This window comes from Choloepus didactylus, chromosome 15, assembly GCF_015220235.1.
Source record: "Choloepus didactylus isolate mChoDid1 chromosome 15, mChoDid1.pri, whole genome shotgun sequence".
Classification (NCBI taxonomy): Eukaryota; Metazoa; Chordata; class Mammalia; order Pilosa; family Megalonychidae; genus Choloepus; species Choloepus didactylus.
The window spans coordinates 2722949-2737246 of record NC_051321.1 but is presented as its reverse complement, the minus strand read 5'-3'; positions in this window follow the sequence as shown (position 1 = coordinate 2737246).

The following is a 14298-nucleotide window of genomic DNA, read 5'->3' as shown; positions in this document are numbered from 1 at the left end:
GCATGAAAAAAATGGATAAATTTGAGTACATACTTTTAAAAAAAGTGTTTCTCAAAAAACATGGTAAAGAAAATAAAATGGCAAGTCACGGACAGGAAGAAAATATTTGGCAAGTCACGGACGGGAAGAAAATATTTGGAGTGCATATCTGATATAGGAGGTGTATAAACAATATATAAAGAAATTTTACACTCAATAATAAAACAACCCAATAAATGAAAGGCAACGATTTGAGCATATGCTTTATCAAAGAAGATATACAAATGAACAAGAACATAAAAAATACTAACATCAATAATTAAAATTAAAACCACAATGAGATAATATCCCTGCATATTCCTTAGAATAACTGCAAAGATAAAGACTGACAATATCAGGTGTTGACGAGGATGTGAAGCAACTAAAACTTGCATGCATTGCTGTTGGGAACATAATACGATGCAGCACTTTGAAAGGTGTTTAGCAGACTTTTATAAAGCTAAACCCACTTAGCACATTACCCAGCAATGCCACTCCTAAGTATTCACCCAAGAGAAAGTAAAGTCTGTGTCCGTTGAAAATTTATTTGCAGTATCCTCAAACTGGAAAGAAACTAAATATTTACCTATTGGTGAATGGATAAACAAACTTTGGTATATCCATAAAATGGAATACCTTTCAGCGATAAACAAGAGCATAATATTGGTAAATGCAACAATATGGATGAATGTTAATAATATTATGCTGAGTGAAGAAAAAAGAAAAGAAGAGGCACAAAGAGTACATACTGTATTATTCCAATTATGTGAATTTCTGGAAAAGGCAATGACAGAAAGCAGAGAAGTAGCTGCCCAGGGCTGGGGCTGGGGGAGGGATCGGCTACCGAGGGATATGGGGGAGCTGCCTGTGGGAACAGAATTCCTGTCTGGATTCTGATGCTCGCACAGCTGCATGCATTTGTTAAAACTCATTGAATCATACACTTACAATTGGTGAATTTAATTGTGTGTAAACTATGCCTCCATAAAACTGATTACAGAATGCTAAGCAAACCACACAGAACAAACAACTGGAGCGCTGGTCCTCCCAGCCTCCCCAGGGCCAGCCGGAGAGCTGAGTAACAGTGGCCCTGCCCTTTGTCTCCCTTCACCCTCCAGGGAGAGTCACTTAACTCCTTCCCGGCCAGACCTTCAGAAAGTGCAGGGGTCCTGGGTCCTCGGGACATCTCCTGCTCCCAGGGACCGAGGCTATGAAGACGACGGCCGTCTCCATTCGTCGGCTCTTCCTCCTGCTGCTGGGTTCTTTGAATCTGTTGAGCACACCCTTGCTCGGTCCCCAGGGCTGCTCTTTAAGGGATGCAGCTAAGGCTGCGATATTTGAATGCTCCATGAAAGAATAGAATCTCCTTTTCTTCCACTGCCTGTGATCCATGACAGTAACATTTTTAACATTCTGCTTTTCAGCCCCACTGGGAGAGGGAAGCAGGGCTAATTGCTGGGTGTTTCCTCTCAGCCCAGGTGCTGCATTGTTATTGATCAAACACGTTATCTTTTCCCATTCATCAGAAAATCTGTTTTCTGTGTTCAGAACTGGGGTTGGCAAAGCTGTTGCTAACAGCAGGGAGGTGAGCTGCAGTGGGGCACGGGAGAACCGACATGGCTCTGCAGGGCTCTCTTTTGACTCAAATTTCTGTGAGATTTTCCAAGAATGCATGTCTGTGTGTGTGTACAACACACACACATATGTTTAACAAAAGGAGCTTCTTGAGCCTCGTCTTGGCCTGCCAGAGCTGCTAGGACAAACACAACACAACGGGTCAGCCTGGGCAACAAGCGTTATTGTCTGGTGGCTTCAGGGGCTGGGAGTCCAACACCAAGGTGTCGCCAAGGCCGGGCTTCCTTCCCGAAGTCTGTAACGTTCTGCTGGGGACTTGCCGCAATCCCTGGGGTTCCCTGGCTTGCACCTCTGCCCCCATCCCATGGCATCTGTCTCTCCTGGCGTCTGCCTGTCCTGGTTCTGCTGCCGTCTGGCTTCTGGCTCCTCTCTGAGTCTGAATGGCCACCCTCATTCAGTTATTCCTCACCCATAGAGGACCTTAGAAAACCCTATTCACAGATGAGTCCATGTCTCAACTGAGGGTCCATCTTCAAAGGGTCCTGTTTACAGATGGACTCACACCCACAGGGACGCATATTAAGATCATGTCTTGAAGGGGTGCATGAAAATTCAAACTACCACAAGCACTGACTCTAAGGTCTCCCAGACATGCACCTGTGATGCCCCAGAGTAACACTCACTGCAGGATGGTGTCAGTGTCCTTTTAAAACATGTGCAGGTACCCTGAGCACCAGCAAGGCCAGGTCCCTGGGCTGAAGGCACTTACCTGGTCAGGGACAAGGGCAGATTCTGACCTCAGTGCACGTGGCTCTAGAGCCTGTACTTTCCCCTACACCACAGGCAGTGCAGGGTGTGTGTGTGCATGTGTGTTGCATGCATGTGTGTGCATGCTTGCGTGTGCGTGCATGTACGTGTACTGTGAAGGTGGGGGATTGTAATAGACTGACATGTCCAAGTTCTAATCCCTAGTCCTGTGGATGTGAACTTATTTGTAACAAGATCTTTAAGATGTTGTTGAACCGGATTAGAGTGGGTGCTAATAAAATGTGAACGGAATCCTTTGAGAAGAGGAGATGCAGACACAGGCAGAGAGACAGGGAGAGTTGCCCATGTGACATGTGATGGGCCAGTGCCTCCAGCCAGGAACGGCCTACAGCACCAGCCCCCACCAGAAGCCGGAGCCCCCATTCAAGAAGAGGTTCAGCCCTGCTCACATCTTGATTTCAGACCTTTGGCCTCCAGGACTGTGAGACAATAAATTCTTGTTGTTTAATCCGACTGGTCTTAGGTATTTTGTTACAGTAGCCCTGGCAGACTAAGACGCGGTCCCGAGTAAATGCCTAGCTGTGTGTGCACCTGCAGGCATATGTACACAGAGGAGGGGAGAATGGGGAGGACCCATTAGAGCAAAACTCCAGGGGACCCCACCCTAATCTGGGAGGCAGTGCCCACCATGGCAGCTGGCCCAAGGTCAAAGCCGGGAACCCAGCTTGGGGCTGGGGGCTCTGAGGAGGAGCACAGGTGTGTGTGAAGACCCTGATCTGTGATTCTGGAAATGGGACAGTGCTGCTGGCACGGCTGGCAGGGGGTGTGGTAGAGGTAGAGTGTTCACCCACACACGTGTGCTTTCCCGAGACTCTGGATCTGTTGCATTTTATTTTGTGTAATGCATGTTTCTCGTGGAGAGAGGTTTAATGAAGAGAGTAAGATAGACTTTAAAGGACAACTGCTATTGTGTGGCCATGCTGGTTCCCTGCTGGCCTACCAGGTCTGCTCGCAGCCATCTCTTCCTCACTCAGTACTGCAGGAATGGGCAGCTGGCGTGGGCAGAAGTGGCTCCCGTGCCCTTGGTCAGCGATGGAGACATTGGCAGGAGATAGGAGGGTGGGAGGGGGATGGGATTGGGTTGTTGTTCTAGGTTGCTAATGCTTCCAGATGCAAAACACCAGAGAAGGATTGGCTTTTATAAAAGGGGGTTTATTTGTTACACAGTACAGTCTTAAGGCCATAAAGTGTCCAGGATAACACATCAGCAATCAGGTACCTTCACTGGAGGATGGCCAATGGTGTCTGGAAAACCTCTGCTAGCTGGGAATGCACATGGCTGGCATCTGCTCCAAAGGTTTGGTTTCAAAATGACTTTCTCCCAGGACATTCCTCTCTAGGCTGCAGTTCCTCAAAAATGTCACTCTCAGTTGCTGTTGGGGTGTCTGTCCTCTCTTAGCTTCTCCGGAGGAAGAGCCTGCTTTCAATGGCTGTCTTCAGAATGTCTCTCATCTGCAGCTACTCTCTCAGCTTCTGTGCATTCTTCAAAGTGTCCCTCTTGACTGTAGCTCCTCTTCAAAGTGTCACTTTTAGCTGCACTGAGTTCCTTCTGTTTGTCAGCTCATTTATACGGCTCCAGTGATTTAATTCAGACCCATCCTGAATGGGTGGGGTAACACCTCCATGGAAATTATCCAATCAGAGTCATCACCCACAGTTGGGTGGGGCGCATCTCCACAGGAACACTCAAAGAATTACAATCTAATCAACACTGATACATATGACCACACAAGATTGCATCAAAGATAGTGGCATTTTGGGGGAATTAATACATTCAAACCGACACAGGTGTTCATTCCACAGGACCATCCCTCTGGGTTTCTTCTCCACAGCATCCACCTCTTGGTGCAGCACTTGCTTCTGCCAGTCCCATGTGCCACCCCATGCCCTGCGGGGCAACTTGAGTCCTTCCCATTCATTTGCCAATAACCCCTTTGGACCCACCGCAGTGACCCATGTGAGGACATCATCAGCTTCCTGCAGAAACCTTGACTGACCACGGGAAAAATGAAAGCACCCTGGTGACTCTTCCATTCTTGGTGGGGAGCATTTATGCAGCAGCGATGCCCGCACCTGGGTCTGGGTCCCTCAGGGCTGGCTCTGCGTAGCTCAAGGATGTTGGCGATTCTCCAAACAATATTAATTAACTTTGTATAATTCTGGAAAGCACATGTCCTTTGGGAAAAGAGGAATTGGGCTCAGACAAAGATTTAAACAGCCTAAAGAGATAATAACATGAATGTTATATGAGCAAGACCCCAGACTGGTGTTTGCTGCTGTGTTTCAGACCCCACATCTGGGAGTCGGAGGCCTGGGTCTTATTCCCAGATCTGAGTGACCTCGGACAAGTCTCAAGAATCTCCTCAAAATCTGCACCCTCCCTCAAGGAAACCACCATTCATCCAGTTTCTCAGGCTAGAAACCTAGGGCCTGAGCCTCTGGGGATGTCTCTGAATATGGCCAACCCATCCACAGAAGGACACACAGGAATGAGCAAAAACTGTTAGCATTAACTTTGGTGAACTCTGGAAAACAGGCAAATGCTCACAGCAACCAAGCGGACACTGAATCAAGAAAAAAGCCTTGTGCAGAGGGACTCCTTTCCTCAAGATATCTAAACCCTCAGGCCCCTGAGACCAGGACTTGTGTTAGCTTTTGCAGAGTCCTGGCTGAGAGTCCGAGTGTGGGCATGCCTGCTCTGTCCAGGGGTCTCAGACGGCCACTCACAAAGGGCTTCTGTGAGGTCAGCACTTTGCAAATGGGCTGGATTACGGGTAATGATCTAAATGCACAAAAAGTGGGGTGAGTGGGGAAATTTGAATAAGGGGTCCTCCTATCAGAATATTTTTGATATCAGCATCACTGGGTTACAGGTATCGACCCAAAAATCTGGCAAGAAAGCTCTGGGATCTGCATCAATAAGTTCAAGCAGAATTCATGTTCCAGCAAAGTCCTCTGAGATCCCTCCCTCTGCCATTTACGTGGCCCCTTGGAGACCAGACCTGCTGGGCAAGGAGCTGAGAAATAAGGTTGTGCTTCTCTCCACTCAACCATGTCAAGATGCTCTCTCACCTCATCCTCACCACTTCCCTGCCAGCCACAGAGACGCCAGTGTCTCAGCTTCATTAGGAAAGTAACTGATGTATGGGGAGGTACAATTCTGAGATCCTGATGATGTTTTCCTTCCCTTCATTTCATTGTTGCCCAGCAACCTCGTCACCCATTGAATTGCTGGCAAGAATGGCCTCAGAAGCAGGATGGAGAGAGAGAGAACAACGAGGCTAATTGTGTTTCTGAAGAGGTGTTTTGAGAATCTGTGGCGGCTGAGACAAGGGTTGTGAAGGCCAACACTACAAGAGGCAGAGCAAATTATTCTTGGGGTTTTGAAGAGTAAGCCCTGAAATGATAAGGTATGAGGATTAAAGAGCAGCACTTTTCATCAAATGTTATGAAGTTTCCGTGTTGGAAGTGGTTGAAAAATGAGGAGAGGAGAACAACAGGCTTGTTTCAAGGATGTGTCTTTAAATTCTCCTTCCTGGCTCCTTGTATAAGCACCGCATATAAGGACGGGGTCACCAAGAAAGCAGGGCTTGTGCCTGTCCTCGCAGAGCCCAGCCCTGGCCGGGTGCTTGTGGGCACCAAGCTGCACGTTGGGATCCCCAAGACACCAGCAGAGAAGGACGTGCCCATGAAAGTGGGTCTGGGGCAGCCTCGTGAAGACCAGTGCGCCCCAAGCACGGTCCTGGGGGAGCATCTGAGTATTCCTGTGGCCCCAGAGGAGTGCCAAAGGATGATGGGGGGACCTGCAGAACCCCCAGTGTTGGAACAAAGAGGACCCAGGTTGATGGGCACAGATGAGGGGATGGAGAGCAGGGGTCCCAGAGGGTTCAGCTCTGGATGCGAATGGTGGGAGGCACCTGCGGCCAGTGGCAGCAGAGAGTGTCCACCTCGGGGAACCCAGCGAGGACACCTGCCGGGAGTCGCAGAGCAGGTGCTGCTCCCCGAGGCCAGGACGGTACACAGGTGTGCCTGGAACCCAGGTCATCCAGGGAGGAGGGACGAGGACAGGGAGAAGGACAATGCTCAACCAGTTCTGCAGGTACCCTACAGAGACTGAATTTTAAATAGAACTGGAAAGAGTCCACCTTAAGTGGGCAAGATTCAGTTACAGCCTAGGAAATAAAGCTCGAGAACTGGATTACATTCAGGTAGAGAGAAATACAAATATAGTTTCACAGACATGCATTCTGTGGCTGTGAGATGTTAAACCCATTAGAGCTGTTTTATCTCAAATTACCCAGACTCTAATTCCCACTGCCAGCCTCCCGTCAAGAATCGTTGATTCAAAAATCTCTTCTCGCCGTGACTGCGACATTGGTGCGTCCCAGGTAATCGAGTGGCCGACACAGTGGCAGGATTGGACCCCTGAGAGAGCAGCGCCGTGTTCCTCCTCCTCGTCGAATGAGGCACCCGCGGGTCTCCCGCTGGCACGGCGACGTGCAGATGGAGCGTGGACCGAGTTGCGTGAGCTGCGGCCTCCGTGTCCCCGGATCACATATCAGGCTGCTTTACCGAGGGCTGCCGCGCTGCAGAAGATGAGGGTTTAATTGAACAGCTCGGCCCAGCAGGCAGGGATTGATTTTAGGGAATCCAAGGACACGGGTGGGGATGGCAGAGCTGGTGGTGTCGGTCCTCATCCACGGTGAACCAAGGGAAGGGAAAAGCAACCGAGCCTCTGAGCAGAAGGGTCTTTATTCTAGAGTTAGCCTCAGGTACTTCCAGGAAAGGCTAATCAATCACTATTCCTTGAGTCCCTCGTGTGTGTCAGGGTTGCAGGAGTGTGTGTGGGTGTATGTGCCCCCAAACGTCTGCTGTTTCCTAATTACTGTGTGGAAAAACCATATGATGGAAAGTATTTTTTCAGCCAGATCATTACGCCAAGGCCTGAGTGGCGTCCGCTTTGCAGGAGGTGGGTCGGGCCCAGAAGGCACGTTGAGCGGTGACGTGGTTCCAACGAGCCGCTTTCGCTGAGATTGGAGAGCGGGTTGCTGTGGAAGAGACCACTGAGCACGCGAATTTGGACGCGGGTTATTCCCGGAGGGAGTGGGTGTGAGAGAAACTGAGTGTATGTGTGTGAGTGTGCATGTGTGAAAGAGAGAGATGGAGAGAGTGTGTGTGAGGGAGGGTCGGAGAGAGAGACTGAGTCAGAGAGCGATGGAGTGTGTCTGGGTGTGTGAGTGTGAGCGTGAGTGGGAGCCACATGTGAGCCGCCTGAGACGATGGTGAAGAGGCCTTTCCGACTGCAAGCCTGAGAGAGGAGACTGGGCCCGTTTTCTCAGGAAGAACTAACCTCGGGGCCTCCGAGCCCCTCTGGGTGCTTGTGGCGCTGACCCTGGGCTGTTTCCAGATGGATGGGGGTGAGGCCACACAGGAGGCCGTGGGGGTCAGGGGCAGTGGGGGCCCCCTGAGGGCTGAGCCCAGGGGCCACTGTGTTAGAATACTGTATGAAGTCTGAGCAGAGCTGCTGGTTTTTTTTTTTCAATTCAGCTTCATCAAGATACATTCACACACCACACAACCATCCATGGTGCACAATTGACTGTCCACAGCACGATCACACAGCTGTGCATTCATCACCCCAATCCACCCCCAAACACCTTCCCCACACCAGAAAAAAACAGAACAAGAACAAAAAATAAAAAATAAAAAAGAACACCCAAATCATCCCCTCCCACCTTACTTTTCATCTAGTTTCCATCCCCATTTTTCTACCCACCCATCCACACACTGGGTAAAGGATGGGCAACCCACAAGGCCCCCACAATCATACTGTCACCCCCTGCAAGCCACACTACCACACAATCATCCCCAAGAGTCAAGGCCACTGCGCCAGAGCCTGGCAGCCCCAGGCATCCACTTCCAGCCACTTCTACACACCAAAACCCAAAAAGTGCCATCTACACAGTGTGCAAGAATGTCCACCAGAGTGACCCCACGTCTCCACCTGAAATCTCCCAGCCACCGAAGCTTTACCTCGTTTCATTTCGCATCCCCCTTTTGGTCAAGAAGATGTTCTCCAGCCCATGATGCCAGGTCCAGATTCATCCCCAGGAGTCATATCCTGTGTTGCCAGGGAGATTTACACCCCTGGGAGCCAGGCCCCATGCAGGGGGGATGGTAGCGAGATCACCTGCCAAGGTGGCTTAGCTAGAGAGAGAGAGAGAGAGAGAGAGAGAGAGGGAGAGAGGGCCACATCTGAGCAACAAGGAGGCACTCAGGGGGAGACTCCCAGGCACATCCATAAGCAGGTTCAGCCTCTCCCACACAGCAACAAGCTCCACAGGGGCCAGCCCCAAGACAGAGGGCTCAGCAAGTCAAGCCGTCAGTCCCCAGTGTTTGTGAGAACATCAGCAACAATCCAGGTGAGAAAGTCCAACACCTCTGCATCCTCCCCCAGCTCCTCGGGAGGCCCTGAATATATATTTTTATTCTCCACCCAAATTACTTTGGGATGTGTTGCTATTTCACTGCAATCTATACAGACCTGCCATATCTCACTTCCTATTCAAAGTCCCATGAAATCATGGTGTTTGAACAAACTGACTGAAGAAGTTATATTGTCTAGAAAATATAGATCCTGCACCAAGTAAACGTTTCCTCTCCTGGTCTCAAGTGGAAGCTGAAGTTCCAACACACACAGTCAGTTTCAGCCTCTACCCATTGGCCTGATCCGCCCCAGTATTAACCAGATCTGCTCCACCCGCATCTCCGACTGAAGTCTGGCTCCCTTTTGACCCCCCTTTGTTTTTCAGCAGTTGCTGTATGCATTAATACTGACATCCACATCTGCCGAGCTCTAGCTCTTAGCCTCAGGCGTCTCACAGATACCCAATGTTCAGAGACCAATCAGGTTATACACAAAGGGCTCAGCATCGCGGAGTTTGGAGAGAGCCATTACAATTCAGGAGTAGATTTGACTGCTGTAAGAGCTTACAATCTAGGGACCACTACAACAACCATTTCCCTGCTAGGGTGTGCTCTAAGATTCAATTCTGAGTTTACACGTTGTAGTTAGTCCGTATTGGTGAGACATTACCTTGCTCACCTCTGCCTCCAGTGCACACTCAGAATGCTGTCCACAGGATCCACTCACCTCCCTGCATGTCCCACAACTTCACTCCCTCTCGTAGTTGCTCAATATTCCTTCGCATGCACACACCACAGTTCACCATTCTGTTCCTCAGTCAGTGCACCCTTAGGCCACCTCCACCCACTGCACATCATGAATACTGCCTCCATGAACACCAGTGTGCAGATGTCCATTCATGTCTCCACTCTCAGATCTTCCAAGCACGTACCCCATAATGACGTTGCAGGACCTTATGGCCCCACATACTTAGCTTCTTGTTTAACCACCACAGTGACCTCCAGAAAGGCTACACCATTCTGCCCCCTCAACAGCAGACAGGTACATCCCTCTCTCCATGCTTTCTCCTGCACTTTTACCATTATTTATATTTTTTCCTACAATTTTATAGAGCTATATTCACATAACATACAATTATCCACAGTGTACAATCAGTTGTTCACGATATCATTTTTTAACAGTAAAACATGGTTTTGCCAACGATGGACTCAGCATTTTGCCGCGACCGTGCTGCATGACCTCCTGTTTCACCGTGTGTCAAACAGTGGCCAGAATCATTTAAAAAAAGGAGATCAAATACAATGCGAATGTGACTGTCATTGAAAGGGTCATAGATTAACACAAGAAGGATAGGAAAACACAGTGTTGTTTCTAGGCAGTTGACACTCCTGATAACTGCCTCGTCGGGGTGAGGGACTGAAAATGCCTGCGGCCGCGGCTCGGGCTGTGAAAGTGGAGATGAGCGGGTCGTGTCTGCGCCCCACATGCTACCTCGCTTGTCCGTGAGGCTGGGCTTTGCCCCTCGGGCCGGGGCTTCTCGGGAACCCCACTCAAGGGCGGCCCTCAGACCCTGGGTGCAGCGCCGTGCGACGGAAACGAGCAGACGGTGGTCGGAAGCATTCAGCCTAAGAGCCAGTTTTTCAGAGAAACGGAAAGAGAAAATAAGCAAGGACAGTAAAGTAACAGCTGAGAACCCATCTGGTGGGTGATTCCGTCAGAGCCACGTTTCTCTTTTCTGTGAAAAGTGCTGTGGAAACTCCCGACGGCTCCGCGGATGTGAGTGGAGGTCATCACTCCTCCCCCACCGGACAACCTCGGTGGGGCACCTTCCCAGGGGCCGGCACGGTGTGGGGTCTGCAGTCACAGAGACGAGTGAGCCACACCAGGAAGCTCCGCCTGGAGACCCCACAAGGAGGACAGCGTTGGGGGTGATGGGGGGCCTGGCCTGGGAGGGGGGTGTGGGGAGCAGCTGGAAACGTTGGGGGAACCCGGGGCAGGCCTGGGCTCACCCAGCAGGGCTGGGCAGATGGGGGTGTGGAGAGGGGCCCAGGGGGTGCCGGCTGGGCCGGGTGGACCAAAGCCTTCCATGCCTTTCCGGACCCCGGAGAGCTGCTGGTGCCGCCTGCAATGTAGTGCCTCGAGATGCCCTGGGCAGGACCCGGAAGCTGAAGTCCAGCACCGAAACCATGCTCCAGGATGGCAAACACGGAAGGCTCTTCTCCCCGTGAACCATCTGCCTTTTATCCCTGGAGACGTGCTCCGGAGGAGAGCAGAGAGCATTCTGGAAAAGCCCACCAGTCCCCAAGGTGCCAAGGGGGAAAAACAATTTAAAATGTGAGGACAAAACTGCACACTTACATGAAACAGCCGTCCCCCAGAGTTACACAACACAAAGCCCGTCCTGGAGGATGCGTAGGGCCCAGCACAGCAACCGGGAGGCGTGGGTTTATTCCGAGGCATCCGGGGAAGAGTGGATCTTTGCAGGGACACTCACTTGTACCTTGGACCGTGTTGGCTTAGAGCATTGACAGGAAACAGTTGACTGATTAGCAATACTGTCACCTGCACTCGGCTCTTCTGCTCACCAAGTTCACTGCTCTTAACCTCTGGTGGCAGGGTGGGCACTTAGAAAGCACCGGCGAGGTCAGGCATGTCCACCGGGGGCTGCTGCTAGAGTCTAAGAAGGGAGGGGCCCTTCATCTCGAGGGTCTGCTGAGCCCGCAGACAAACTGAAATCCCTGTACTGGAAAGGAGGTGCTGCTGATGACTCCCCAGGATGTGCCAGCCCCTGGGCTGACGCTGCACGAGCCACAGCCCTCCTGCCACCCTGGCTGGATGTTGGACTCTGTTGTACCAGTCGACACAGACTGACCACTGACCACAACCAGAATGTGTCTTGGCGTGTCTTGGACTGTCTTGGCAGAGCCCAGATGGAGACGGCCCAGGGAAGCCCGAGGCCCTGACCCCAGGCCAACTCAGCAGGATGACCCAGTGCCTTTGCCCAGGGGTACCACGGGGACAGTCTTGTGGGGTGCTCTGGAAGGTGACCACCCAGGGGTTTGGACCAAACTTTCCATCTTGCCTTTTGCTTGCTGACCTTGAGCGAGCTATTTTAAATTCTGGGTATTCTAGCATCCTTGCATGCAGACAGAAGGTGGTGACCTGGGGTCTCAAGGGCTATAAGGGCCAATGGGGTCATGGGAAGGTCACCCTGACTTGTGCCCGGGCTCATTCAGTTAACACCCCAGAAATGGTGGGGAATGGGTGGCACGTATTATTTCCTCCATCTGAAGAAAGGGATGCAACAAAACTTCTGACCCGGGGATTTCCAGGGGAAATTTGAGGAGCTGCAGGTATTGATTTACCTGTGCTCTTTCAGGCACAAAGGATGGGTGTTCATGGGCGGGAACTGAAGCTGCAGCACAGACAAGCTTCAGGGGTGTCCTGAGGGCCGAAAACATTCTCCTTCAATTCAGAGCAGCTGGTGTCTCAGGGACCTGCATGGGGCACGAGCAGGTCATGTATTTCTGCAAAATTCTTTGGGGGATGGCCCACCAGCCACTGCAGCCATGACCGCAAAGGATCTGCAAGAACAAAGCCAGCAAGCACCAACTTGGGTACAGACTGGCTCACCCAGACTGGGGTTCACCATTTACTGGTTCAGCCAGTGTCCCCGCTGCAAAATGGGCAAAAGGGGCTGGGGTCCCTGTGGTTGAGAGTCACAGAACCGGCTTTTGTTTGGGTCATTCTGTGGATTCCAGTAGGTTGAAGACAAGGATTAAAATGTATTAAAAGGATAGAAGCTCACCGGGGACTATGATGAATCCTGAGGTTTCACTTTTACAATTATTTGGATGAAAATGTGTCTTAAGCTGTCTTGATGCTGAAGCGGGGAGAAAATGTCTGTGAGTGACGAGCTCTCTAATGTGGTGCCATAAGAGGAAAAGCTGCTGCGTGCACCTAAATGTGTGTGCCACAGACTGTGACCTATGGAGAGCAGAGAGTTTTTAAGCTGTAGGTGCAATTTATTGATTATAGACCAACAGTTAGACCATCTGTGCATCTTCTTCCAGCTCCGAGCAGAGAGCACTGCACCTGCTCTCGCCATTTTCCCACAGTGGGTTTTACATCAGACAGAGTTTGGATCGGAAAAATGATAGCACCTAACAAGACAAAGACTTGACTGTCAGACCTGGATATTTTCTGTTATAATAGGGTTTTACTAAAATAGAATTGCAATGATAATTCAGGGCTCTAAGCCACATGGAACTAAAAAACAAACCCTGAAGAGAACCCTGTACTTGGGTGAAATGCATGTCTGTCTGCCTCTGGGTGCTGGGGGAGTGGACGTTACCTCCCTGGACTGTAGATGCAGGGCTGGATGTAACTGCCAGGAGAGCTGGCTCCGTGTGCGCTCTGCTCACCATTCCACCCCTGCTTGGCACAGTGAAATGAATGAATGGAAGGGACTGAGTGGGGACAAGGAGAGGGCTCTCCTTTCCTGGCTCTCCGGGCAGGATCTGGGCTGCTCCTCACTTCTTCTTTAAGAGATTTTCCCTCCTTTTGTTGCCGTGCCATGAAATGAAAGTTAACACAGAAAGCACCAATCTTGGTAATTAAATTATCTGTAGCCTCAAAGTGATGGCACTTGGAGATAAAGCAAGATTCATTGTGAGAAACTAAAAGCCCTATTCCACTTTGACGTGAACCACCTAGCCGACAGGAAAAAATTGATTGGGATTTGAATGTAGTTATTCATGACAATCTCCAATTTAAGAAAATGTTAAGTTAATTTGCAACTCTAATGTCCTGTAACGTCAAAGATCCACAAGGAAAAAGGATGCTTTCAAAAATTCTGAAATGGTATTATCGAAAATAAAACTGCCTATTTTTGCTCAGTATTGAGAAAAATCTTCTATTTTACAAAAAAAAATAATGAAGGTAGTGTAGTGATTTCCCAGAAATCCAGGGATTGAGGGTCTGGTATAATCATGTAATACTGATGAGACCAGCTGGGACAAATGAAAAAATTGATGGGAAGAAGAAAACTTCTGTATAAGCAAGAAAGAAGTGAAGGAGATTCCATCACTGTGGTGACAAGAAGAGCTCTCAGGATTGTAGTGGGGCAGTGTTGGAATTGTCAGCGTGATTGGTTTCCTTCCTTTTGCAACTTGGAGAGCTGCGATCCCCAGGAGGAAGGCGCCAGATGGATGGCTCTGTGCAGGAAGATTTCTTGGGGAGCGGATGGCCCTTTGCACAACTAGAAAGATGAATGTTTCCATCCAGGAAGAACTTTACTGGACGGAAGATAAATGGTGTCTGAGAGAGACAAACTAGATGAAGCCCCCTGCGTCAGGCAGATCAGCCATCCTCTCCCCTCCCTCAGCACTCGAACGTCCCTGTGGCCAGTGAGCAGAGAGCACTCACCCTGGCAAGAGGCTGCACCTAGA